At 52.2% G+C, this 26,040-nt stretch overlaps 9 non-coding genes and 1 pseudogene across 9 annotated transcripts; 9 read left to right on the top strand and 1 right to left on the bottom strand.

The window, feature by feature from the left end:
• The first annotated feature begins 737 nt into the window (after window positions 1-737).
• trnap-agg (transfer RNA proline (anticodon AGG)) lies at window positions 738-809 on the top strand. The gene has a single exon. It is a non-coding gene; the product is annotated as a tRNA-Pro (tRNA).
• Window positions 810-2,926: 2,117 nt separating this feature from the next.
• On the top strand, window positions 2,927-2,998 carry trnap-agg (transfer RNA proline (anticodon AGG)). Its single transcript has one exon. It is a non-coding gene; the product is annotated as a tRNA-Pro (tRNA).
• A 2,115-nt stretch (window positions 2,999-5,113) lies between these two features.
• trnap-agg (transfer RNA proline (anticodon AGG)) lies at window positions 5,114-5,185 on the top strand. Its single transcript has one exon. It is a non-coding gene; the product is annotated as a tRNA-Pro (tRNA).
• Window positions 5,186-7,302: 2,117 nt separating this feature from the next.
• Window positions 7,303-7,374, top strand: trnap-ugg (transfer RNA proline (anticodon UGG)). Its single transcript has one exon. It is a non-coding gene; the product is annotated as a tRNA-Pro (tRNA).
• A 2,115-nt stretch (window positions 7,375-9,489) lies between these two features.
• On the top strand, window positions 9,490-9,561 carry trnap-agg (transfer RNA proline (anticodon AGG)). The gene has a single exon. It is a non-coding gene; the product is annotated as a tRNA-Pro (tRNA).
• A 2,117-nt stretch (window positions 9,562-11,678) lies between these two features.
• trnap-agg (transfer RNA proline (anticodon AGG)) lies at window positions 11,679-11,750 on the top strand. The gene has a single exon. It is a non-coding gene; the product is annotated as a tRNA-Pro (tRNA).
• A 2,117-nt stretch (window positions 11,751-13,867) lies between these two features.
• On the top strand, window positions 13,868-13,939 carry trnap-agg (transfer RNA proline (anticodon AGG)). The gene has a single exon. It is a non-coding gene; the product is annotated as a tRNA-Pro (tRNA).
• Window positions 13,940-16,056: 2,117 nt separating this feature from the next.
• On the top strand, window positions 16,057-16,128 carry trnap-agg (transfer RNA proline (anticodon AGG)). Its single transcript has one exon. It is a non-coding gene; the product is annotated as a tRNA-Pro (tRNA).
• Window positions 16,129-18,243: 2,115 nt separating this feature from the next.
• On the top strand, window positions 18,244-18,315 carry trnap-agg (transfer RNA proline (anticodon AGG)). Its single transcript has one exon. It is a non-coding gene; the product is annotated as a tRNA-Pro (tRNA).
• Window positions 18,316-24,502: 6,187 nt separating this feature from the next.
• LOC148664022 (5S ribosomal RNA) lies at window positions 24,503-24,611 on the bottom strand (annotated as a pseudogene).
• Window positions 24,612-26,040: the final 1,429 nt, after the last annotated feature.

The following is a 26,040-nucleotide window of genomic DNA, read 5'->3' as shown; positions in this document are numbered from 1 at the left end:
GCCCTTCAGATGACGAGACTGACGCACTACCAATTACGCCAACAAGCCCAGCTGCAGTACACACACCGGAAAGTTTGCCTCACATGGATTTCAGTCGCCCGTTCCCTAATCTTTAGACGCCCTCTGCTGAATGTTGCATTTGCCTTTTGATCTCACCGATACATTTTTGGTCTGTTTCTGTTGCGAGTCCGTCTTTCAGATCTCACCTAGCACAAGTCTCTGTGGCTGAAGTGGCCTCTCTGCTTCAGCATCGTGCCCTCACTCAGCCATTAAAAATGTCACTCGGACTTCTGACATGCTGACATGAAATGTCAAGAGAGAGGGGCGGAGTGACGCTTAAGCCAGAGAGAAGATGAAAAGGGGGCGTGGCTGCGAAACGCTTGACAGCTGCACGATGCTCTCCATGTAAGGCGGGACCACAGGCTAAAGGACGCCTTTCGGCACATCAAGCTCTAAGCACACACCTGGAGGATGCGGGAATTGATCCTGCTATCTCCCACATGCAAAGCAAGCGCTGTACCATACAAGCCAACCCCCCTCGCTGGGACTTATGCCTCGGCGTCACCTAGTGCCGCTTGTTCCCCTCTTACCGGGCACAGTTCACTGCCCTTCATCTGCAAGGCAGTCGTGTAATTGCAGCTTTCTTGACTTATTGATGAAGGTCTGACTGGACGAACGAATGGCGCCTCTCCCCATCCTCAAGCTCGCTGACAGATTGAAATGGAAAGTGCTGCTGTGGCTCGTTGGTCTAGTGGTATGATTCTCGCTTAGGGTGCGAGAGATCCCGGGTTCAACTCCCGGACGAGCCCTCGTGTGCTCTTTTCCTCCTCTTCCACAAGACTGGGAACTGATATCCACATCACTTCGCAGCGTCTGCTTATGGCAAACGATGGAATGTGACTAATGACTGAACGAGCCTGGTGAATTCTCATCACGTGGCACAATGAGAGCGTGCAGTCAGCTGTCCAAGGCGGCAACCTCATTGCTCGTTCAAAAGAACACGTACTGAAAACTCATCACCACTGTGTCGTAGATGAGCACCGCGATCGCTTGTTGTCATGCGTCCTTACTTGGGAAATGCAGAAGCAAAAACTGCCCTCTCTCAGCCACCGAAACGTGTGCGGCTCGCCTTGCGCTCTCTGCGCCTCACATATTTGTCGAGCTGTCTGCTCTTCTTTCTGTTGAAGTAATCAAGTTACGGGGCGTCCTGCAGCCTATGATGTTCTCACTGAGAGCTTTCAAGATTTGAAGGAAAACTACGAGCTTGATGGCTCAAGTCGAACGAATGTGATTGTTAAGCAATCGATGATCAAAAGCACGTCTTCTAACAATTCGTGAGAGTATTATCAGCACTGTTTTCACTCGGATATACTTTTCACTTGCTAAGCTGACAAATTGGACGAGAAAATGCCGGAGACGCACTCAGTGCAGACTGAGGTTGGGAAGGAGGTGTGGCCCTTCAACGCTTGACAACTGAAGGACATTCTCTCCGCAACGGAGGAGCACCTGTCAGAAGTCGCAGAAGCTAAACAAGAGCACCAGGCTTCCGGAGATCCAAACTCAGACCTGGAGGATGCGGGCATCGATCCCGCTACCTCTTGCATGCTAAGCGAGCGCTCTACCATTTGAGCTAATCCCCCTCGCTTCATGCGTCTTGGCATCATGTCTTACCGCCTCTGCCCCTCTTACCGGGCACCGCCCACTGCCCTTGGTCTGCAAGGCAGTCCTTTCAAGTGCGATGACGACGCTGAGACCTTCGTTGCCTATTGTACGAGCTGAACTTTTGTGCTCATCAATTCAACGCTCTTTCCATCAACTCATCTTGTCTTTTGACGCTTCGTGTTTTGCGCTCCTTTGACTATCGGCATATCGGGTGACTGCAAACACTGAAGTTCTTGCTTACGGAGTGTGGAACATTGTTTTCAAGTGATCGCTGTTCTGTCATGTTGACGCCGAGTGAATCTTTCTTTGGCAACATGGGCAGGCTGACAGCAGTGCGAGCGAAAGTAATGGCAAATTTCTTGACTTATTTCTGAATGTGAATGTTCTTTAGAAAAGGGATGCGGCGTTGCTTCTCGCCCGTGTAAAGGTCACGCATTCCAGACGTGGTTATGAGCGAACAGTTGCCGCAATTGTTTGAAAAGAGCAAGAGAGGAAGCAGCCCTGCCCCGTGTGAGGATCAAACTCAGGCCCTTCAGATGACGAGACTGACGCACTACCAATTACGCCAACAAGCCCAGCTGCAGTACACACACCGGAAAGTTTGCCTCACATGGATTTCAGTCACCCGTTCCCTAATCTTTAGACGCCCTCTGCTGAATGTTGCATTTGCCTTTTGATCTCACCGATACATTTTTGGTCTGTTTCTGTTGCGAGTCCGTCTTTCAGATCTCACCTAGCACAAGTCTCTGTGGCTGAAGTGGCCTCTCTGCTTCAGCATCGTGCCCTCACTCAGCCATTAAAAATGTCACTCGGACTTCTGACATGCTGACATGAAATGTCAAGAGAGAGGGGCGGAGTGACGCTTAAGCCAGAGAGAAGATGAAAAGGGGGCGTGGCTGCGAAACGCTTGACAGCTGCACGATGCTCTCCATGTAAGGCGGGACCACAGGCTAAAGGACGCCTTTCGGCACATCAAGCTCTAGGCACACACCTGGAGGATGCGGGAATTGATCCTGCTATCTCCCACATGCAAAGCAAGCGCTGTACCATACAAGCCAACCCCCCTCGCTGGGACTTATGCCTCGGCGTCACCTAGTGCCGCTTGTTCCCCTCTTACCGGGCACAGTTCACTGCCCTTCGTCTGCAAGGCAGTCGTGTAATTGCAGCTTTCTTGACTTATTGATGAAGGTCTGACTGGACGAGCGAATGGCGCCTCTCCCCATCCTCAAGCTCGCTGACAGATTGAAATGGAAAGTGCTGCTGTGGCTCGTTGGTCTAGTGGTATGATTCTCGCTTAGGGTGCGAGAGGTCCCGGGTTCAACTCCCGGACGAGCCCTCGTGTGCTCTTTTCCTCCTCTTCCACAAGACTGGGAACTGATATCCACATCACTTCGCAGCGTCTGCTTATGGCAAACGATGGAATGTGACTAATGACTGAACGAGCCTGGTGAATTCTCATCACGTGGCACAATGAGAGCGTGCAGTCAGCTGTCCAAGGCGGCAACCTCATTGCTCGTTCAAAAGAACACGTACTGAAAACTCATCACCACTGTGTCGTAGATGAGCACCGCGATCGCTTGTTGTCATGCGTCCTTTCCTTGGAAATGCAGAAGCAAAAACTGCCCTCTCTCAGCCACCGAAACGTGTGCGGCTCGCCTTGCGCTCTCTGCGCCTCACATATTTGTCGAGCTGTCTGCTCTTCTTTCTGTTGAAGTAATCAAGTTACGGGGCGTCCTGCAGCCTATGATGTTCTCACTGAGAGCTTTCAAGATTTGAAGGAAAACTACGAGCTTGATGGCTCAAGTCGAACGAATGTGATTGTTAAGCAATCGATGATCAAAAGCACGTCTTCTAACAATTCGTGAGAGTATTATCAGCACTGTTTTCACTCGGATATACTTTTCACTTGCTAAGCTGACAAATTGGACGAGAAAATGCCGGAGACGCACTCAGTGCAGACTGAGGTTGGGAAGGAGGTGTGGCCCTTCAACGCTTGACAACTGAAGGACATTCTCCGCAACGGAGGAGCACCTGTCAGAAGTCGCAGAAGCTAAACAAGAGCACCGGGCTTCCGGAGATCCAAACTCAGACCTGGAGGATGCGGGCATCGATCCCGCTACCTCTTGCATGCTAAGCGAGCGCTCTACCATTTGAGCTAATCCCCCTCGCTTCATGCGTCTCGGCATCATGTCTTACCGCCTCTGCCCCTCTTACCGGGCACCGCCCACTGCCCTTGGTCTGCAAGGCAGTCCTTTCAAGTGCGATGACGACGCTGAGACCTTCGTTGCCTATTGTACGAGCTGAACTTTTGTGCTCATCAATTCAACGCTCTTTCCATCAACTCATCTTGTCTTTTGACGCTTCGTGTTTTGCGCTCCTTTGACTATCAGCATATCGGGTGACTGCAAACACTGAAGTTCTTGCTTACGGAGTGTGGAACATTGTTTTCAAGTGATCGCTGTTCTGTCATGTTGACGCCGAGTGAATCTTTCTTTGGCAACATGGGCAGGCTGACAGCAGTGCGAGCGAAAGTAATGGCAAATTTCTTGACTTATTTCTGAATGTGAATGTTCTTTAGAAAAGGGATGCGGCGTTGCTTCTCGCCCGTGTAAAGGTCACGCATTCCAGACGTGGTTATGAGCGAACAGTTGCCGCAAGTGTTTGAAAAGAGCAAGAGAGGAAGCAGCCCTGCCCCGTGTGAGGATCAAACTCAGGCCCTTCAGATGACGAGACTGACGCACTACCAATTACGCCAACAAGCCCAGCTGCAGTACACACACCGGAAAGTTTGCCTCACATGGATTTCAGTCGCCCGTTCCCTAATCTTTAGACGCCCTCTGCTGAATGTTGCATTTGCCTTTTGATCTCACCGATACATTTTTGGTCTGTTTCTGTTGCGAGTCCGTCTTTCAGATCTCACCTAGCACAAGTCTCTGTGGCTGAAGTGGCCTCTCTGCTTCAGCATCGTGCCCTCACTCAGCCATTAAAAATGTCACTCGGACTTCTGACATGCTGACATGAAATGTCAAGAGAGAGGGGCGGAGTGACGCTTAAGCCAGAGAGAAGATGAAAAGGGGGCGTGGCTGCGAAACGCTTGACAGCTGCACGATGCTCTCCATGTAAGGCGGGACCACAGGCTAAAGGACGCCTTTCGGCACATCAAGCTCTAAGCACACACCTGGAGGATGCGGGAATTGATCCTGCTATCTCCCACATGCAAAGCAAGCGCTGTACCATACAAGCCAACCCCCCTCGCTGGGACTTATGCCTCGGCGTCACCTAGTGCCGCTTGTTCCCCTCTTACCGGGCACAGTTCACTGCCCTTCGTCTGCAAGGCAGTCGTGTAATTGCAGCTTTCTTGACTTATTGATGAAGGTCTGACTGGACGAACGAATGGCGCCTCTCCCCATCCTCAAGCTCGCTGACAGATTGAAATGGAAAGTGCTGCTGTGGCTCGTTGGTCTAGTGGTATGATTCTCGCTTAGGGTGCGAGAGGTCCCGGGTTCAACTCCCGGACGAGCCCTCGTGTGCTCTTTTCCTCCTCTTCCACAAGACTGGGAACTGATATCCACATCACTTCGCAGCGTCTGCTTATGGCAAACGATGGAATGTGACTAATGACTGAACGAGCCTGGTGAATTCTCATCACGTGGCACAATGAGAGCGTGCAGTCAGCTGTCCAAGGCGGCAACCTCATTGCTCGTTCAAAAGAACACGTACTGAAAACTCATCACCACTGTGTCGTAGATGAGCACCGCGATCGCTTGTTGTCATGCGTCCTTACTTGGGAAATGCAGAAGCAAAAACTGCCCTCTCTCAGCCACCGAAACGTGTGCGGCTCGCCTTGCGCTCTCTGCGCCTCACATATTTGTCGAGCTGTCTGCTCTTCTTTCTGTTGAAGTAATCAAGTTACGGGGCGTCCTGCAGCCTATGATGTTCTCACTGAGAGCTTTCAAGATTTGAAGGAAAACTACGAGCTTGATGGCTCAAGTCGAACGAATGTGATTGTTAAGCAATCGATGATCAAAAGCACGTCTTCTAACAATTCGTGAGAGTATTATCAGCACTGTTTTCACTCGGATATACTTTTCACTTGCTAAGCTGACAAATTGGACGAGAAAATGCCGGAGACGCACTCAGTGCAGACTGAGGTTGGGAAGGAGGTGTGGCCCTTCAACGCTTGACAACTGAAGGACATTCTCTCCGCAACGGAGGAGCACCTGTCAGAAGTCGCAGAAGCTAAACAAGAGCACCGGGCTTCTGGAGATCCAAACTCAGACCTGGAGGATGCGGGCATCGATCCCGCTACCTCTTGCATGCTAAGCGAGCGCTCTACCATTTGAGCTAATCCCCCTCGCTTCATGCGTCTCGGCATCATGTCTTACCGCCTCTGCCCCTCTTACCGGGCACCGCCCACTGCCCTTGGTCTGAAAGGCAGTCCTTTCAAGTGCGATGTCGACGCTGAGACCTTCGTTGCCTATTGTACGAGCTGAACTTTTGTGCTCATCAATTCAACGCTCTTTCCATCAACTCATCTTGTCTTTTGACGCTTCGTGTTTTGCGCTCCTTTGACTATCGGCATATCGGGTGACTGCAAACACTGAAGTTCTTGCTTACGGAGTGTGGAACATTGTTTTCAAGTGATCGCTGTTCTGTCATGTTGACGCCGAGTGAATCTTTCTTTGGCAACATGGGCAGGCTGACAGCAGTGCGAGCGAAAGTAATGGCAAATTTCTTGACTTATTTCTGAATGTGAATGTTCTTTAGAAAAGGGATGCGGCGTTGCTTCTCGCCCGTGTAAAGGTCACGCATTCCAGACGTGGTTATGAGCGAACAGTTGCCGCAAGTGTTTGAAAAGAGCAAGAGAGGAAGCAGCCCTGCCCCGTGTGAGGATCAAACTCAGGCCCTTCAGATGACGAGACTGACGCACTACCAATTACGCCAACAAGCCCAGCTGCAGTACACACACCGGAAAGTTTGCCTCACATGGATTTCAGTCGCCCGTTCCCTAATCTTTAGACGCCCTCTGCTGAATGTTGCATTTGCCTTTTGATCTCACCGATACATTTTTGGTCTGTTTCTGTTGCGAGTCCGTCTTTCAGATCTCACCTAGCACAAGTCTCTGTGGCTGAAGTGGCCTCTCTGCTTCAGCATCGTGCCCTCACTCAGCCATTAAAAATGTCACTCGGACTTCTGACATGCTGACATGAAATGTCAAGAGAGAGGGGCGGAGTGACGCTTAAGCCAGAGAGAAGATGAAAAGGGGGCGTGGCTGCGAAACGCTTGACAGCTGCACGATGCTCTCCATGTAAGGCGGGACCACAGGCTAAAGGACGCCTTTCGGCACATCAAGCTCTAAGCACACACCTGGAGGATGCGGGAATTGATCCTGCTATCTCCCACATGCAAAGCAAGCGCTGTACCATACAAGCCAACCCCCCTCGCTGGGACTTATGCCTCGGCGTCACCTAGTGCCGCTTGTTCCCCTCTTACCGGGCACAGTTCACTGCCCTTCGTCTGCAAGGCAGTCGTGTAATTGCAGCTTTCTTGACTTATTGATGAAGGTCTGACTGGACGAGCGAATGGCGCCTCTCCCCATCCTCAAGCTCGCTGACAGATTGAAATGGAAAGTGCTGCTGTGGCTCGTTGGTCTAGTGGTATGATTCTCGCTTTGGATGCGAGAGGTCCCGGGTTCAACTCCCGGACGAGCCCTCGTGTGCTCTTTTCCTCCTCTTCCACAAGACTGGGAACTGATATCCACATCACTTCGCAGCGTCTGCTTATGGCAAACGATGGAATGTGACTAATGACTGAACGAGCCTGGTGAATTCTCATCACGTGGCACAATGAGAGCGTGCAGTCAGCTGTCCAAGGCGGCAACCTCATTGCTCGTTCAAAAGAACACGTACTGAAAACTCATCACCACTGTGTCGTAGATGAGCACCGCGATCGCTTGTTGTCATGCGTCCTTTCCTTGGAAATGCAGAAGCAAAAACTGCCCTCTCTCAGCCACCGAAACGTGTGCGGCTCGCCTTGCGCTCTCTGCGCCTCACATATTTGTCGAGCTGTCTGCTCTTCTTTCTGTTGAAGTAATCAAGTTACGGGGCGTCCTGCAGCCTATGATGTTCTCACTGAGAGCTTTCAAGATTTGAAGGAAAACTACGAGCTTGATGGCTCAAGTCGAACGAATGTGATTGTTAAGCAATCGATGATCAAAAGCACGTCTTCTAACAATTCGTGAGAGTATTATCAGCACTGTTTTCACTCGGATATACTTTTCACTTGCTAAGCTGACAAATTGGACGAGAAAATGCCGGAGACGCACTCAGTGCAGACTGAGGTTGGGAAGGAGGTGTGGCCCTTCAACGCTTGACAACTGAAGGACATTCTCCGCAACGGAGGAGCACCTGTCAGAAGTCGCAGAAGCTAAACAAGAGCACCGGGCTTCCGGAGATCCAAACTCAGACCTGGAGGATGCGGGCATCGATCCCGCTACCTCTTGCATGCTAAGCGAGCGCTCTACCATTTGAGCTAATCCCCCTCGCTTCATGCGTCTCGGCATCATGTCTTACCGCCTCTGCCCCTCTTACCGGGCACCGCCCACTGCCCTTGGTCTGCAAGGCAGTCCTTTCAAGTGCGATGACGACGCTGAGACCTTCGTTGCCTATTGTACGAGCTGAACTTTTGTGCTCATCAATTCAACGCTCTTTCCATCAACTCATCTTGTCTTTTGACGCTTCGTGTTTTGCGCTCCTTTGACTATCGGCATATCGGGTGACTGCAAACACTGAAGTTCTTGCTTACGGAGTGTGGAACATTGTTTTCAAGTGATCGCTGTTCTGTCATGTTGACGCCGAGTGAATCTTTCTTTGGCAACATGGGCAGGCTGACAGCAGTGCGAGCGAAAGTAATGGCAAATTTCTTGACTTATTTCTGAATGTGAATGTTCTTTAGAAAAGGGATGCGGCGTTGCTTCTCGCCCGTGTAAAGGTCACGCATTCCAGACGTGGTTATGAGCGAACAGTTGCCGCAAGTGTTTGAAAAGAGCAAGAGAGGAAGCAGCCCTGCCCCGTGTGAGGATCAAACTCAGGCCCTTCAGATGACGAGACTGACGCACTACCAATTACGCCAACAAGCCCAGCTGCAGTACACACACCGGAAAGTTTGCCTCACATGGATTTCAGTCGCCCGTTCCCTAATCTTTAGACGCCCTCTGCTGAATGTTGCATTTGCCTTTTGATCTCACCGATACATTTTTGGTCTGTTTCTGTTGCGAGTCCGTCTTTCAGATCTCACCTAGCACAAGTCTCTGTGGCTGAAGTGGCCTCTCTGCTTCAGCATCGTGCCCTCACTCAGCCATTAAAAATGTCACTCGGACTTCTGACATGCTGACATGAAATGTCAAGAGAGAGGGGTGGAGTGACGCTTAAGCCAGAGAGAAGATGAAAAGGGGGCGTGGCTGCGAAACGCTTGACAGCTGCATGATGCTCTCCATGTAAGGCGGGACCACAGGCTAAAGGACGCCTTTCGGCACATCAAGCTCTAAGCACACACCTGGAGGATGCGGGAATTGATCCTGCTATCTCCCACATGCAAAGCAAGCGCTGTACCATACAAGCCAACCCCCCTCGCTGGGACTTATGCCTCGGCGTCACCTAGTGCCGCTTGTTCCCCTCTTACCGGGCACAGTTCACTGCCCTTCGTCTGCAAGGCAGTCGTGTAATTGCAGCTTTCTTGACTTATTGATGAAGGTCTGACTGGACGAACGAATGGCGCCTCTCCCCATCCTCAAGCTCGCTGACAGATTGAAATGGAAAGTGCTGCTGTGGCTCGTTGGTCTAGTGGTATGATTCTCGCTTAGGGTGCGAGAGGTCCCGGGTTCAACTCCCGGACGAGCCCTCGTGTGCTCTTTTCCTCCTCTTCCACAAGACTGGGAACTGATATCCACATCACTTCGCAGCGTCTGCTTATGGCAAACGATGGAATGTGACTAATGACTGAACGAGCCTGGTGAATTCTCATCACGTGGCACAATGAGAGCGTGCAGTCAGCTGTCCAAGGCGGCAACCTCATTGCTCGTTCAAAAGAACACGTACTGAAAACTCATCACCACTGTGTCGTAGATGAGCACCGCGATCGCTTGTTGTCATGCGTCCTTACTTGGGAAATGCAGAAGCAAAAACTGCCCTCTCTCAGCCACCGAAACGTGTGCGGCTCGCCTTGCGCTCTCTGCGCCTCACATATTTGTCGAGCTGTCTGCTCTTCTTTCTGTTGAAGTAATCAAGTTACGGGGCGTCCTGCAGCCTATGATGTTCTCACTGAGAGCTTTCAAGATTTGAAGGAAAACTACGAGCTTGATGGCTCAAGTCGAACGAATGTGATTGTTAAGCAATCGATGATCAAAAGCACGTCTTCTAACAATTCGTGAGAGTATTATCAGCACTGTTTTCACTCGGATATACTTTTCACTTGCTAAGCTGACAAATTGGACGAGAAAATGCCGGAGACGCACTCAGTGCAGACTGAGGTTGGGAAGGAGGTGTGGCCCTTCAACGCTTGACAACTGAAGGACATTCTCTCCGCAACGGAGGAGCACCTGTCAGAAGTCGCAGAAGCTAAACAAGAGCACCGGGCTTCCGGAGATCCAAACTCAGACCTGGAGGATGCGGGCATCGATCCCGCTACCTCTTGCATGCTAAGCGAGCGCTCTACCATTTGAGCTAATCCCCCTCGCTTCATGCGTCTCGGCATCATGTCTTACCGCCTCTGCCCCTCTTACCGGGCACCGCCCACTGCCCTTGGTCTGCAAGGCAGTCCTTTCAAGTGCGATGTCGACGCTGAGACCTTCGTTGCCTATTGTACGAGCTGAACTTTTGTGCTCATCAATTCAACGCTCTTTCCATCAACTCATCTTGTCTTTTGACGCTTCGTGTTTTGCGCTCCTTTGACTATCGGCATATCGGGTGACTGCAAACACTGAAGTTCTTGCTTACGGAGTGTGGAACATTGTTTTCAAGTGATCGCTGTTCTGTCATGTTGACGCCGAGTGAATCTTTCTTTGGCAACATGGGCAGGCTGACAGCAGTGCGAGCGAAAGTAATGGCAAATTTCTTGACTTATTTCTGAATGTGAATGTTCTTTAGAAAAGGGATGCGGCGTTGCTTCTCGCCCGTGTAAAGGTCACGCATTCCAGACGTGGTTATGAGCGAACAGTTGCCGCAAGTGTTTGAAAAGAGCAAGAGAGGAAGCAGCCCTGCCCCGTGTGAGGATCAAACTCAGGCCCTTCAGATGACGAGACTGACGCACTACCAATTACGCCAACAAGCCCAGCTGCAGTACACACACCGGAAAGTTTGCCTCACATGGATTTCAGTCGCCCGTTCCCTAATCTTTAGACGCCCTCTGCTGAATGTTGCATTTGCCTTTTGATCTCACCGATACATTTTTGGTCTGTTTCTGTTGCGAGTCCGTCTTTCAGATCTCACCTAGCACAAGTCTCTGTGGCTGAAGTGGCCTCTCTGCTTCAGCATCGTGCCCTCACTCAGCCATTAAAAATGTCACTCGGACTTCTGACATGCTGACATGAAATGTCAAGAGAGAGGGGCGGAGTGACGCTTAAGCCAGAGAGAAGATGAAAAGGGGGCGTGGCTGCGAAACGCTTGACAGCTGCACGATGCTCTCCATGTAAGGCGGGACCACAGGCTAAAGGACGCCTTTCGGCACATCAAGCTCTAAGCACACACCTGGAGGATGCGGGAATTGATCCTGCTATCTCCCACATGCAAAGCAAGCGCTGTACCATACAAGCCAACCCCCCTCGCTGGGACTTATGCCTCGGCGTCACCTAGTGCCGCTTGTTCCCCTCTTACCGGGCACAGTTCACTGCCCTTCGTCTGCAAGGCAGTCGTGTAATTGCAGCTTTCTTGACTTATTGATGAAGGTCTGACTGGACGAGCGAATGGCGCCTCTCCCCATCCTCAAGCTCGCTGACAGATTGAAATGGAAAGTGCTGCTGTGGCTCGTTGGTCTAGTGGTATGATTCTCGCTTAGGGTGCGAGAGGTCCCGGGTTCAACTCCCGGACGAGCCCTCGTGTGCTCTTTTCCTCCTCTTCCACAAGACTGGGAACTGATATCCACATCACTTCGCAGCGTCTGCTTATGGCAAACGATGGAATGTGACTAATGACTGAACGAGCCTGGTGAATTCTCATCACGTGGCACAATGAGAGCGTGCAGTCAGCTGTCCAAGGCGGCAACCTCATTGCTCGTTCAAAAGAACACGTACTGAAAACTCATCACCACTGTGTCGTAGATGAGCACCGCGATCGCTTGTTGTCATGCGTCCTTACTTGGGAAATGCAGAAGCAAAAACTGCCCTCTCTCAGCCACCGAAACGTGTGCGGCTCGCCTTGCGCTCTCTGCGCCTCACATATTTGTCGAGCTGTCTGCTCTTCTTTCTGTTGAAGTAATCAAGTTACGGGGCGTCCTGCAGCCTATGATGTTCTCACTGAGAGCTTTCAAGATTTGAAGGAAAACTACGAGCTTGATGGCTCAAGTCGAACGAATGTGATTGTTAAGCAATCGATGATCAAAAGCACGTCTTCTAACAATTCGTGAGAGTATTATCAGCACTGTTTTCACTCGGATATACTTTTCACTTGCTAAGCTGACAAATTGGACGAGAAAATGCCGGAGACGCACTCAGTGCAGACTGAGGTTGGGAAGGAGGTGTGGCCCTTCAACGCTTGACAACTGAAGGACATTCTCTCCGCAACGGAGGAGCACCTGTCAGAAGTCGCAGAAGCTAAACAAGAGCACCGGGCTTCCGGAGATCCAAACTCAGACCTGGAGGATGCGGGCATCGATCCCGCTACCTCTTGCATGCTAAGCGAGCGCTCTACCATTTGAGCTAATCCCCCTCGCTTCATGCGTCTCGGCATCATGTCTTACCGCCTCTGCCCCTCTTACCGGGCACCGCCCACTGCCCTTGGTCTGCAAGGCAGTCCTTTCAAGTGCGATGACGACGCTGAGACCTTCGTTGCCTATTGTACGAGCTGAACTTTTGTGCTCATCAATTCAACGCTCTTTCCATCAACTCATCTTGTCTTTTGACGCTTCGTGTTTTGCGCTCCTTTGACTATCGGCATATCGGGTGACTGCAAACACTGAAGTTCTTGCTTACGGAGTGTGGAACATTGTTTTCAAGTGATCGCTGTTCTGTCATGTTGACGCCGAGTGAATCTTTCTTTGGCAACATGGGCAGGCTGACAGCAGTGCGAGCGAAAGTAATGGCAAATTTCTTGACTTATTTCTGAATGTGAATGTTCTTTAGAAAAGGGATGCGGCGTTGCTTCTCGCCCGTGTAAAGGTCACGCATTCCAGACGTGGTTATGAGCGAACAGTTGCCGCAAGTGTTTGAAAAGAGCAAGAGAGGAAGCAGCCCTGCCCCGTGTGAGGATCAAACTCAGGCCCTTCAGATGACGAGACTGACGCACTACCAATTACGCCAACAAGCCCAGCTGCAGTACACACACCGGAAAGTTTGCCTCACATGGATTTCAGTCGCCCGTTCCCTAATCTTTAGACGCCCTCTGCTGAATGTTGCATTTGCCTTTTGATCTCACCGATACATTTTTGGTCTGTTTCTGTTGCGAGTCCGTCTTTCAGATCTCACCTAGCACAAGTCTCTGTGGCTGAAGTGGCCTCTCTGCTTCAGCATCGTGCCCTCACTCAGCCATTAAAAATGTCACTCGGACTTCTGACATGCTGACATGAAATGTCAAGAGAGAGGGGCGGAGTGACGCTTAAGCCAGAGAGAAGATGAAAAGGGGGCGTGGCTGCGAAACGCTTGACAGCTGCACGATGCTCTCCATGTAAGGCGGGACCACAGGCTAAAGGACGCCTTTCGGCACATCAAGCTCTAAGCACACACCTGGAGGATGCGGGAATTGATCCTGCTATCTCCCACATGCAAAGCAAGCGCTGTACCATACAAGCCAACCCCCCTCGCTGGGACTTATGCCTCGGCGTCACCTAGTGCCGCTTGTTCCCCTCTTACCGGGCACAGTTCACTGCCCTTCGTCTGCAAGGCAGTCGTGTAATTGCAGCTTTCTTGACTTATTGATGAAGGTCTGACTGGACGAGCGAATGGCGCCTCTCCCCATCCTCAAGCTCGCTGACAGATTGAAATGGAAAGTGCTGCTGTGGCTCGTTGGTCTAGTGGTATGATTCTCGCTTAGGGTGCGAGAGGTCCCGGGTTCAACTCCCGGACGAGCCCTCGTGTGCTCTTTTCCTCCTCTTCCACAAGACTGGGAACTGATATCCACATCACTTCGCAGCGTCTGCTTATGGCAAACGATGGAATGTGACTAATGACCGAACGAGCCTGGTGAATTCTCATCACGTGGCACAATGAGAGCGTGCAGTCAGCTGTCCAAGGCGGCAACCTCATTGCGCGTTCAAAAGAACACGTACTGAAAACTCATCACCACTGTGTCGTAGATGAGCACCGCGATCGCTTGTTGTCATGCGTCCTTACTTGGGAAATGCAGAAGCAAAAACTGCCCTCTCTCAGCCACCGAAACGTGTGCGGCTCGCCTTGCGCTCTCTGCGCCTCACATATTTGTCGAGCTGTCTGCTCTTCTTTCTGTTGAAGTAATCAAGTTATGGGGCGTCCTGCAGCCTATGATGTTCTCACTGAGAGCTTTCAAGATTTGAAGGAAAACTACGAGCTTGATGGCTCAAGTCGAACGAATGTGATTGTTAAGCAATCGATGATCAAAAGCACGTCTTCTAACAATTCGTGAGAGTATTATCAGCACTGTTTTCACTCGGATATACTTTTCACTTGCTAAGCTGACAAATTGGACGAGAAAATGCCGGAGACGCACTCAGTGCAGACTGAGGTTGGGAAGGAGGTGTGGCCCTTCAACGCTTGACAACTGAAGGACATTCTCTCCGCAACGGAGGAGCACCTGTCAGAAGTCGCAGAAGCTAAACAAGAGCACCGGGCTTCCGGAGATCCAAACTCAGACCTGGAGGATGCGGGCATCGATCCCGCTACCTCTTGCATGCTAAGCGAGCGCTCTACCATTTGAGCTAATCCCCCTCGCTTCATGCGTCTCGGCATCATGTCTTACCGCCTCTGCCCCTCTTACCGGGCACCGCCCACTGCCCTTGGTCTGCAAGGCAGTCCTTTCAAGTGCGATGACGACGCTGAGACCTTCGTTGCCTATTGTACGAGCTGAACTTTTGTGCTCATCAATTCAACGCTCTTTCCATCAACTCATCTTGTCTTTTGACGCTTCGTGTTTTGCGCTCCTTTGACTATCGGCATATCGGGTGACTGCAAACACTGAAGTTCTTGCTTACGGAGTGTGGAACATTGTTTTCAAGTGATCGCTGTTCTGTCATGTTGACGCCGAGTGAATCTTTCTTTGGCAACATGGGCAGGCTGACAGCAGTGCGAGCGAAAGTAATGGCAAATTTCTTGACTTATTTCTGAATGTGAATGTTCTTTAGAAAAGGGATGCGGCGTTGCTTCTCGCCCGTGTAAAGGTCACGCATTCCAGACGTGGTTATGAGCGAACAGTTGCCGCAAGTGTTTGAAAAGAGCAAGAGAGGAAGCAGCCCTGCCCCGTGTGAGGATCAAACTCAGGCCCTTCAGATGACGAGACTGACGCACTACCAATTACGCCAACAAGCCCAGCTGCAGTACACACACCGGAAAGTTTGCCTCACATGGATTTCAGTCGCCCGTTCCCTAATCTTTAGACGCCCTCTGCTGAATGTTGCATTTGCCTTTTGATCTCACCGATACATTTTTGGTCTGTTTCTGTTGCGAGTCCGTCTTTCAGATCTCACCTAGCACAAGTCTCTGTGGCTGAAGTGGCCTCTCTGCTTCAGCATCGTGCCCTCACTCAGCCATTAAAAATGTCACTCGGACTTCTGACATGCTGACATGAAATGTCAAGAGAGAGGGGCGGAGTGACGCTTAAGCCAGAGAGAAGATGAAAAGGGGGCGTGGCTGCGAAACGCTTGACAGCTGCACGATGCTCTCCATGTAAGGCGGGACCACAGGCTAAAGGACGCCTTTCGGCACATCAAGCTCTAAGCACACACCTGGAGGATGCGGGAATTGATCCTGCTATCTCCCACATGCAAAGCAAGCGCTGTACCATACAAGCCAACCCCCCTCGCTGGGACTTATGCCTCGGCGTCACCTAGTGCCGCTTGTTCCCCTCTTACCGGGCACAGTTCACTGCCCTTCGTCTGCAAGGCAGTCGTGTAATTGCAGCTTTCTTGACTTATTGATGAAGGTCTGACTGGACGAGCGAATGGCGCCTCTCCCCATCCTCAAGCTCGCTGACAGATTGAAATGGAAAGTGCTGCTGTGGCTCGTTGGTCTAGTGGTATGATTTTCGCTTAGGGTGCGAGAGGTCCCGGGTTCAACTCCCGGACGAGCCCTCGTGTGCTCTTTTCCTCCTCTTCCACAAGACTGGGAACTGATATCCACATCACTTCGCAGCGTCTGCTTATGGCAAACGATGGAATGTGACTAATGACTGAACGAGCCTGGTGAATTCTCATCACGTGGCACAATGAGAGCGTGCAGTCAGCTGTCCAAGGCGGCAACCTCATTGCTCGTTCAAAAGAACACGTACTGAAAACTCATCACCACTGTGTCGTAGATGAGCACCGCGATCGCTTGTTGTCATGCGTCCTTACTTGGGAAATGCAGAAGCAAAAACTGCCCTCTCTCAGCCACCGAAACGTGTGCGGCTCGCCTTGCGCTCTCTGGGCCTCACATATTTGTCGAGCTGTCTGCTCTTCTTTCTGTTGAAGTAATCAAGTTACGGGGCGTCCTGCAGCCTATGATGTTCTCACTGAGAGCTTTCAAGATTTGAAGGAAAACTACGAGCTTGATGGCTCAAGTCGAACGAATGTGATTGTTAAGCAATCGATGATCAAAAGCACGTCTTCTAACAATTCGTGAGAGTATTATCAGCACTGTTTTCACTCGGATATACTTTTCACTTGCTAAGCTGACAAATTGGACGAGAAAATGCCGGAGACGCACTCAGTGCAGACTGAGGTTGGGAAGGAGGTGTGGCCCTTCAACGCTTGACAACTGAAGGACATTCTCCGCAACGGAGGAGCACCTGTCAGAAGTCGCAGAAGCTAAACAAGAGCACCGGGCTTCCGGAGATCCAAACTCAGACCTGGAGGATGCGGGCATCGATCCCGCTACCTCTTGCATGCTAAGCGAGCGCTCTACCATTTGAGCTAATCCCCCTCGCTTCATGCATCTCGGCATCATGTCTTACCGCCTCTGCCCCTCTTACCGGGCACCGCCCACTGCCCTTGGTCTGCAAGGCAGTCCTTTCAAGTGCGATGACGACGCTGAGACCTTCGTTGCCTATTGTACGAGCTGAACTTTTGTGCTCATCAATTCAACGCTCTTTCCATCCACTCATCTTGTCTTTTGACGCTTCGTGTTTTGCGCTCCTTTGACTATCGGCATATCGGGTGACTGCAAACACTGAAGTTCTTGCTTACGGAGTGTGGAACATTGTTTTCAAGTGATCGCTGTTCTGTCATGTTGACGCCGAGTGAATCTTTCTTTGGCAACATGGGCAGGCTGACAGCAGTGCGAGCGAAAGTAATGGCAAATTTCTTGACTTATTTCTGAATGTGAATGTTCTTTAGAAAAGGGATGCGGCGTTGCTTCTCGCCCGTGTAAAGGTCACGCATTCCAGACGTGGTTATGAGCGAACAGTTGCCGCAAGTGTTTGAAAAGAGCAAGAGAGGAAGCAGCCCTGCCCCGTGTGAGGATCAAACTCAGGCCCTTCAGATGACGAGACTGACGCACTACCAATTACGCCAACAAGCCCAGCTGCAGTACACACACCGGAAAGTTTGCCTCACATGGATTTCAGTCGCCCGTTCCCTAATCTTTAGACGCCCTCTGCTGAATGTTGCATTTGCCTTTTGATCTCACCGATACATTTTTGGTCTGTTTCTGTTGCGAGTCCGTCTTTCAGATCTCACCTAGCACAAGTCTCTGTGGCTGAAGTGGCCTCTCTGCTTCAGCATCGTGCCCTCACTCAGCCATTAAAAATGTCACTCGGACTTCTGACATGCTGACATGAAATGTCAAGAGAGAGGGGCGGAGTGACGCTTAAGCCAGAGAGAAGATGAAAAGGGGGCGTGGCTGCGAAACGCTTGACAGCTGCACGATGCTCTCCATGTAAGGCGGGACCACAGGCTAAAGGACGCCTTTCGGCACATCAAGCTCTAAGCACACACCTGGAGGATGCGGGAATTGATCCTGCTATCTCCCACATGCAAAGCAAGCGCTGTACCATACAAGCCAACCCCCCTCGCTGGGACTTATGCCTCGGCGTCACCTAGTGCCGCTTGTTCCCCTCTTACCGGGCACAGTTCACTGCCCTTCGTCTGCAAGGCAGTCGTGTAATTGCAGCTTTCTTGACTTATTGATGAAGGTCTGACTGGACGAGCGAATGGCGCCTCTCCCCATCCTCAAGCTCGCTGACAGATTGAAATGGAAAGTGCTGCCGTGGCTCGTTGGTCTAGTGGTATGATTCTCGCTTAGGGTGCGAGAGGTCCCGGGTTCAACTCCCGGACGAGCCCTCGTGTGCTCTTTTCCTCCTCTTCCACAAGACTGGGAACTGATATCCACATCACTTCGCAGCGTCTGCTTATGGCAAACGATGGAATGTGACTAATGACTGAACGAGCCTGGTGAATTCTCATCACGTGGCACAATGAGAGCGTGCAGTCAGCTGTCCAAGGCGGCAACCTCATTGCTCGTTCAAAAGAACACGTACTGAAAACTCATCACCACTGTGTCGTAGATGAGCACCGCGATCGCTTGTTGTCATGCGTCCTTACTTGGGAAATGCAGAAGCAAAAACTGCCCTCTCTCAGCCACCGAAACGTGTGCAGCTCGCCTTGCGCTCTCTGGGCCTCACATATTTGTCGAGCTGTCTGCTCTTCTTTCTGTTGAAGTAATCAAGTTACGGGGCGTCCTGCAGCCTATGATGTTCTCACTGAGAGCTTTCAAGATTTGAAGGAAAACTACGAGCTTGATAAAAGAATCAATTTAAATGTTTCTTGAAAAACGGATCCTTCTAAATATCGGAAGTCCAACGTCTCATGGAAACTGTCTGTGTAACGGTCTAACGTGATAACGTGATAACCACTACACTCTGGAAACGGTGGGAAATTGTGCCCAGTGGCCCAGTGCTGAGCTACGCAAATGCTATTCAGGGGCTATTCAGGGGCCAATGCTATTCGATGTGAATTGAATGCTATTCAACTCGCCAATGCTATTCAGGGGTGGAAAAGGGTGGAGCCGTGTGTGTCTTTTGTTCAAAGACACCCCCATCTCAGAGCCGGAAGTACAGGCCTTCCTCCCGCAGGTCCACAAAGATGTTATTTTTTAAGAAGATTCTGCGAAAGTCGGCCATCCGCCTCTCAGCCCTGCAGTAGGCCAGGCTGAGAGAGAAGCAGTCCTTCACCCTGGCAATGCACAGCCTGACAAGGTCTGGCTTCAGGCCATTGTACATCATGAGGTTCCTCCTCTCCCAGACAGCTGTCCTCGTTAGGCTGAGGAGGAGGTTCACTAAAATGGCGTTAACCCCCCTCTCAGACCCGCGGTACCCAAAGAGGAACAGCTCTTTCCAGGGCACCCCGTCAAGAACAGCTCCTCGAACAGAGCGAAACAGGCCATCCAGCAGATCCGTCAAGTATGCCCTGGCTCGAGCTGGGGGAAGATCTTACCCCAGAACACCTCTGAGACCGGCACTCTGAAGCGTTTCGCCACCATCAGCCTGTAGAACATGCTGGTGGTGAACCCCAGGAGGTCCACCCCACGGTCCCCCCACTTCACCCTCAGCTCCGGCCAGGCTGGGCCTGCTGCCCCGTCTTGTAGATGGAGCTTCTCCAGCCAACTGTCCGGGAGACCGAGTTTGAGCTGCTCGTAATCCTGACGGATCTTACTGACAGGCAGCTCGTCGTCGACCTCTCGCACAGCGTCGACAATAGCCTGGGTGGGCAGAAATCCGTCCTTTACTTCATAAAGAAGATCCTTGACCTTGGATATGCCAGCCTCGTAGAGCTGCCTGTTCCATCGAGACACCAGCAGGGGGTCGAGGAACAGAGGCTGTTCCAGAATCTGGGCCCGGGTCTCCGGCGTGTAGGAGACATGCTGGGACATGAACTACCCCCTCGCCAGCAGGACCTCCCTGTAAAAGGAGGGCAGATGTTTTATCAACCCCGGAGTCAGCCTCACCAGGAGAGTCTCCTGCCCCAAGCCCCCGCAAGTCTCGAGGTAGCTTCCCATACCAATCTTCCAAATGCTGACATTATCCAGGTCAAGGAACTTCTTCACTACTTTCAGCCTAAAGCTTTTCAGCTTCAGGCCTACATCACACAGCTTCAGCCCACCCCTGGAGATTTTCCCAATGAGGGTGTCATGAGTGACCCGCGGAGGCTTCCCCTCCCACACGAATCCCACCACCAGTTGCCTAATCTCATTCTCTACCCGTTCAGGAAGAGGCATCACAGACAGTGGGTACCACAAGAGGGACAGGCACAGTGTGTTAACGAGCAGGACCCTTCCCTTTAGGGTCAGGGACCTGTGTCTCCACCGATTTAATTTGCCCTCATCTTAATGAGCTTCTCCTTCCACAGGAGAAGCCCAGTGGCCTGCTCATCAGCGTTAATGTAGATGCCAAGGACCTTCAGGTGACCCGTCTCAACCCTGAAAGGGTAACCGAAGAGCGGGGCAAGGTCTGCCCTCCCCACCGGCATGACCTCAGACTTCTCCAAGTTTACCTTGGCGCCCGAGGCAGCGCAGTAGGCCTGCACCACCTCTAAAATGGCCGAGATCTCCGCCACCTCTGCCAACGTCAGTCTGGTGTCGTCAGCATATTGGTAGATCAACGAGGTGGCGGTGCCCCCAGGCAAGGTCACTGGAAAGAAGCTCGTGAGGGAACCATTCACCTTGACACAGCTCACGATCCCCTTGTACACGAGCCTCACCCAGGAGATGAAGGCCTCGCCGAAGCCAAAGCTCTTCAAGACCTCAAACAGGAAGGAATGCTCCACCCTGTCGAAGGCCTTCTCCTGGTCCAGTTTCAGGACGTATCCACCCCTCGGCTGCTCCCGCATAAGGTCCACAACATCTCTGATGGAGCACACCGTGTCCGCGATGTCTCTCCACTTGACGCAGTAGGTCTGCGAAGGCGACAGGATCCTGGGCAGAACCTTCCCGAGCCTGAGGGAGAGAACACGAGTTAGTATCTTATAGTCTGTGTTCAACAGACTGATCGGGCGAAAGTTTTTCAAAAGGGAGGGATCCCCCTGCTTTTTGTAGACAAGAGAGATCACCCCCCTTCTCATAGATGGGGTCAGAGCGCCGGTCCTGGCAATCTCCTGGAACACCTCCAGAAGGAGGGGCCCCAGGGACTGCTGAAAGTGTCTGTAGAGCTTGGAGGAGAGCCCGTCCCACCCAGGGCTCTTGTTAGGAGACGAGCCCCGAAGTGCTTCAAGCACTTCCTCCAAGCTCAGCGCACTGTCACAGAGCTCACGATCGCTCTGTGACAGGCGGGTACTCACCCAAGCCAGCATGGCCCAGGTCTGCTGCTCATCCACCACTTCGGCCAGAACAAGGCGCTATAAAAAGAAAACACCTCATTCCTAACGGCCTCGGGGGCAGAGAGCCGCACACCGTCCTCTCCCACCAGCTCCTTGATGAAGGAGCTGCGCTGCCTCTCCTGCTCCAGGCCGAAAAAGAACATCGTGCTCTTATCGCCCTTGGCAAGATACTGGGCTCTGCTGCGCACCCTGGCTCCTCTCCACTTCTCCTCCTCCAGGGCTTGTAGCTCACCCCTCAGCTCCAGCAAGAGCTCGCAGCCCCCGCCGTGATCTGCCAGGAGCCCGAGCTCTGAGGTGATCCGAGCCCGAAGCTGTCTCTCCCGCCTGGCCTTCTCCCGCCCCCGGGACAGGCCATACTAGATACTGAACTCTTTGATGGCGTACTTGAGATTATCCCACCAGACCAGCTTTTCTGACCTATACAGGGGACACTGCAGCTGCTGCCGGATAAGGTCTTCTATGCCCTGACAGAATGAAGCCTCCCCAGGAGCGCCTTATTAAAGCACCAGAGGCCGGGGCACCGGTCCTCCTGTGCCCCTGCTAGAGAAAAGTGAAGCACAGCATGGTCGCTCAGGGTCATGAACACATAGCGCATCTGGCTCAGGCACGGGAAGAGACTCATGTGCCCCTGCAACAGGTTGATCCGGCTCTGTCTCAAGACACCTTCGACGACCTGCCGCCGAGAAAAGTCCCTCCGCGCACACTAAGCCTGACGCCACGCATCCACGAACCAGTGAGCTTCCGCACTGCGCTCCAGGAAGCTGCGAGCAGCACTGCTCTTAAAGGTCATCCCAACCGCGACATCGAGCGCACTCAGTGCACAGTTAAAATCTCCGACGACCAGCCCTGGCTGCTGAAAGCAGCTCGCCTCCAGCTGCTTGAAGAAGGCGAGCCGCTCAGCTTCCCCATTGGGGGCGTAGATGTTGCTCAGCAGCACGGACTGTCCAGGAAACCCAAGACAGACCTGCAGGAGCTGGCCCTACGTGTGGCGGTGCAGGAGCCTTACGCTCTCGTACACTCCCCTCCTCACCAGCACAGCCACCCCCCTCCTGCACAGGCTGGAGGTGTTGCTGTAAAACAGCTCCCCGTCCCACTGTGCTCGCACCTTCCGGACACACTCCTCGTCCCAGAAGGTCTCCTGGAGGCAGACAACATCCGTCCGCCCCAGCAGAGCTAACACTGCCCCCAGCTTTGCTCAGTCCCTCAGCCCGTTGGCGTTTAAAGAGGCGAAAGTTGCCATCACGCATATGGCCATAAGAGTGAAATTAATTCTCCGGCCCGCGCGACAGTTCCCCCGCCCTTTCTGCCACATTCTCATTGCCAACACTTGCCGCTTCCTCCCCACCTCCTGTCTCCGCCACCGCAGAGACATCAGGGATGGGTCTGCGGACAACTCTTGAACTGGGCTTCAGGTTGGGCTGAGGCCTGACGTGGTGCCACTGGATTCCAGCCTTCGAGGGCCCAGGCGGTTGTACCCCGGCTTGCCCACAGCTGGGGAACCGCTGACGGTGATGGTGGTGGTGGTGCTGGTGCCGTCGCCTCCTCCCTCTGCCTCTCTCCCTGCACAGGCTTGGGTGTCAAAAGCCCACTGGTACGCTGAGGGGCAGCCTCTGGTGGTGGTGGTGCCCGTAGGATCTCAGCTGCACCACGCTGCACCGCCGCATGTTGTGGAGCAACCTCCCTCTGCTTCTCTTGCGGCACAGAGTGGGATGCAGCAGGATTGTTAGGGCAACGGGGCGCCTCTGCTGGTGGAGATGCTGGCTGGTCCCCGGCTCCTTTCTGCTGCGCTGTACCCAGGATTGGAGGGGCCTCCTCTGCCTCTCTCCCATCACCGGCTGGGGCGTTGCTGGCTCACTGGGGTCCTGGGGCGCCGCTGCTAGCAACTCTCCATGCTCAGCTGCAGTGGCCACTCGTAGTCCATCTTCAACCCCCTCAGCGTTGCGGGCAGCTGCTCCTGCGGCGGCTGGATCTTCCGGCTCTGGCTCGCAGTTGCAGCTCATGAGCGCATGGAGGCAGTCCGGGCACTTGGCAGCGGTGCATTTCCTGGCGCGATGGCCGGGCTGTCTGCACTCATAGAAGAGGAACTCAGGGCAGTCCTTGGCGATGTGCCCCAAGTCCAGGCAGACATGACACACCCTTTGTTGCTGGTCGTGGAGGACCCTGAAGTACTGCCCCCCCTCTGCCGTGGCGAAGCGGGTGCTGTATGGCAACGAGGCTACATGATCGGGAAAGCGAATCCGAACAAACCTCGTGCCATCAGCAATGGTGGTCCCGGGGTAGTGGCGCATCCTGATGTCCGAAATGACTCTCACCCCCCAGCTACTCAGCTTCTCCTTGATAGTCTAATCTGAGATATATGCCGGGAGGTGGAGGAAGGACACCACTACCTCCTTCCGCTCCAGCCAGCGGCAGTAGCAGGGTGTGCCCTGCACATCCAGCCCCACAGCCACCGCGTCCGCATGTTCTTTTGAGTCCAGAGTCAGTTCAAACTCTTTTGGCGTCTGGGGGCGGCAGGCAAAAAGAGAGCCCTCCCCACAGACGCCGTACACAGCTGCGATAATAGCACCCGCAGACGGTTTCTCCACGCCGCTCACATCCACCACAACAGTATGCGCCCTTGCAAAAACCCGCCAGGGGGGTCGGTCCAAATTCCTCATCTTTCTCTTACCTACACTACAATAACATTCTCTGCCTCCATGTTTTTTCCTTCCATTAAAACACAAACAGGACTCAGAAAGCAACAAAAAAGCAACAAAAAAACCCCAAAAGTCTCTCCCCTCCCCAAACAGAGCTAGGCTGAAGGGGAGGGCTTCAAAAATCAACCAAAAACACCAAAAAAACACAAAAAAACAAAGTCTAACTTAAGACAAACAAATCCTCTGTTCCTCTTCTTCTTCTCCTTCTTATAGAGAGAACAGCTCCGTCACCTCTTTTACGACGCTGCTTTTTTGAGAGCTGCTGCTGTGCTTTGACATCTGAGCTCTGTGGAAAACGATCTCAATACAATTCTGAAAAACGCGACTCCCCGAACGCCAGCCGAACAAGTCTCCACAGCGGAAGCGCTGTGTCTCTTTTCACCTGGCGATAAACCTTTCCTCGATCCTTTGCGGACTTGTAAAACTGTTCATGATCAGTTTTACAAGCTCCTGCGCTTAAAAGCTTACAGCACCTGGTATTCCCAGGCGGTCTCCCATCCAAGTACTAACCAGGCCCATCTCTGTTTATCTTCCGAGATCAGGCATGCTCAAGGGGGTGTGGCCGTAAGCAAGAGCAAGGATCGCTGGCACCCTTCTTATAGAGAGGACAGCTCCATCACCTCTTTTACAACGCTGCTTTTTTCCCTTGCGTTTTTCTCTTCTTCCCACGTTCTCTCTCTTCACTGCCTTCGTCCCCGCTCTATTTCACTTCAACCTTTCACTCTTGCTTCCTTCCAATGAGGACGGAGCTGCGGGAGAAAGGGCGCTATAGAGGATCGCTGTGGAGAGCTGCTGCGGTGCTTTGACATCTGAGCTCTGTGGAAAACGATCTCAATACAATTCTGAAAAACGCGACTCCCCGAACGCCAGCCGAGCAAGTCTCCACAGCCGAAGCGCTGTGTCTCTTTTCAGCTGGCGATAAACCTTTCCTCGATCCTTTGCGGACTTGTAAAACTGTTCATGATCAGAATAAAAAAAACGCTCACGCTAATACACAAGCACCCGTGTCTCGCCAGAGCTGACAAATAAACAGACGGACAAGCCGCACTGCACTTGTGAACAGGGGAATGAGCGAGCGAGCGGGGATAGGGCACCTCCTGCGCTTAAAAGCACCTGGTATTCCCAGGCTGTCTCCCATCCAAGTACTAACCAGGCCCATCCCTGTTCAGCTTTCAAGATCAGGCATGCTCAAGGGGGTGTGGCCGTAAGCTAGAGCAAAGCTCGCTGGCACCCCACTTATAGAGAGGACAGCTCTGTCACCTCTTTTACGACGCTGCTTTTTTTCCCCTGCGTTTTTCTCTTCTTCCCACGTTCTCTCTCTTCACTGCCTTCGTCCCCGCTCAATTTCACTTCAGCCTTTCACTCTTGCTTCCTTCCAATGAGGACGGAGCTGCGGGAGAAAGGGCGCTATAGAGGATCGCTGTGGAGAGCTGCTGCTGTGCTTTGACATCTGAGCTCTGTGGGAAACGATTTCAATACAATTCTGATAAACGCGACTCCCAGAACGCCAGCCGAACAAGTCTTGAAGTGGAAATCTAATAAGTAAATTGATTCTTAAAATGTAGAGAGCTTTGCAAGAAATATATTGGTGCTTTAAGATGTAGCGGTGAGGCTTAAATAATAAGGCAGAATTAAGTGTTTCTGAGCTTCCCAAATGAGGCCCCATTTCTCTGTTCATCTCTGTGGTGCAGCCACAGAGAAACTATTCATGCAAGATGTTTTCTTTTGATAAGGACAGCTCCCACAGGGGGATGCACTTAGCTAAGCCTGGCTATCATGATCAATGGTCATCCATTGGCGCCTATCTGTTTAGGGAGTGCCAGTTGGACATCTGGACTGCATTACTAAGTGTCAGGACTAAGTGACTCATATCTCACCTTGATCAACCAATCAGGGACTGGTAGGGCCGAGTAACCCACGTGGGACTCTGATGCCCATGGAACTTTCAGCCAATCAATGAGCTGAAGTTCCTCCAGGTAAAACAGGCAACACAGAGAGC

This window comes from Lepisosteus platostomus, chromosome 5, assembly GCF_059453375.1.
Source record: "Lepisosteus platostomus isolate fLepPlt1 chromosome 5, fLepPlt1.hap1, whole genome shotgun sequence".
Lineage (NCBI taxonomy): Eukaryota > Metazoa > Chordata > Actinopteri > Semionotiformes > Lepisosteidae > Lepisosteus > Lepisosteus platostomus.
The sequence above is the reverse complement of the archived record's forward strand: the minus strand, read 5'-3'. Positions and strand labels throughout refer to the sequence as shown.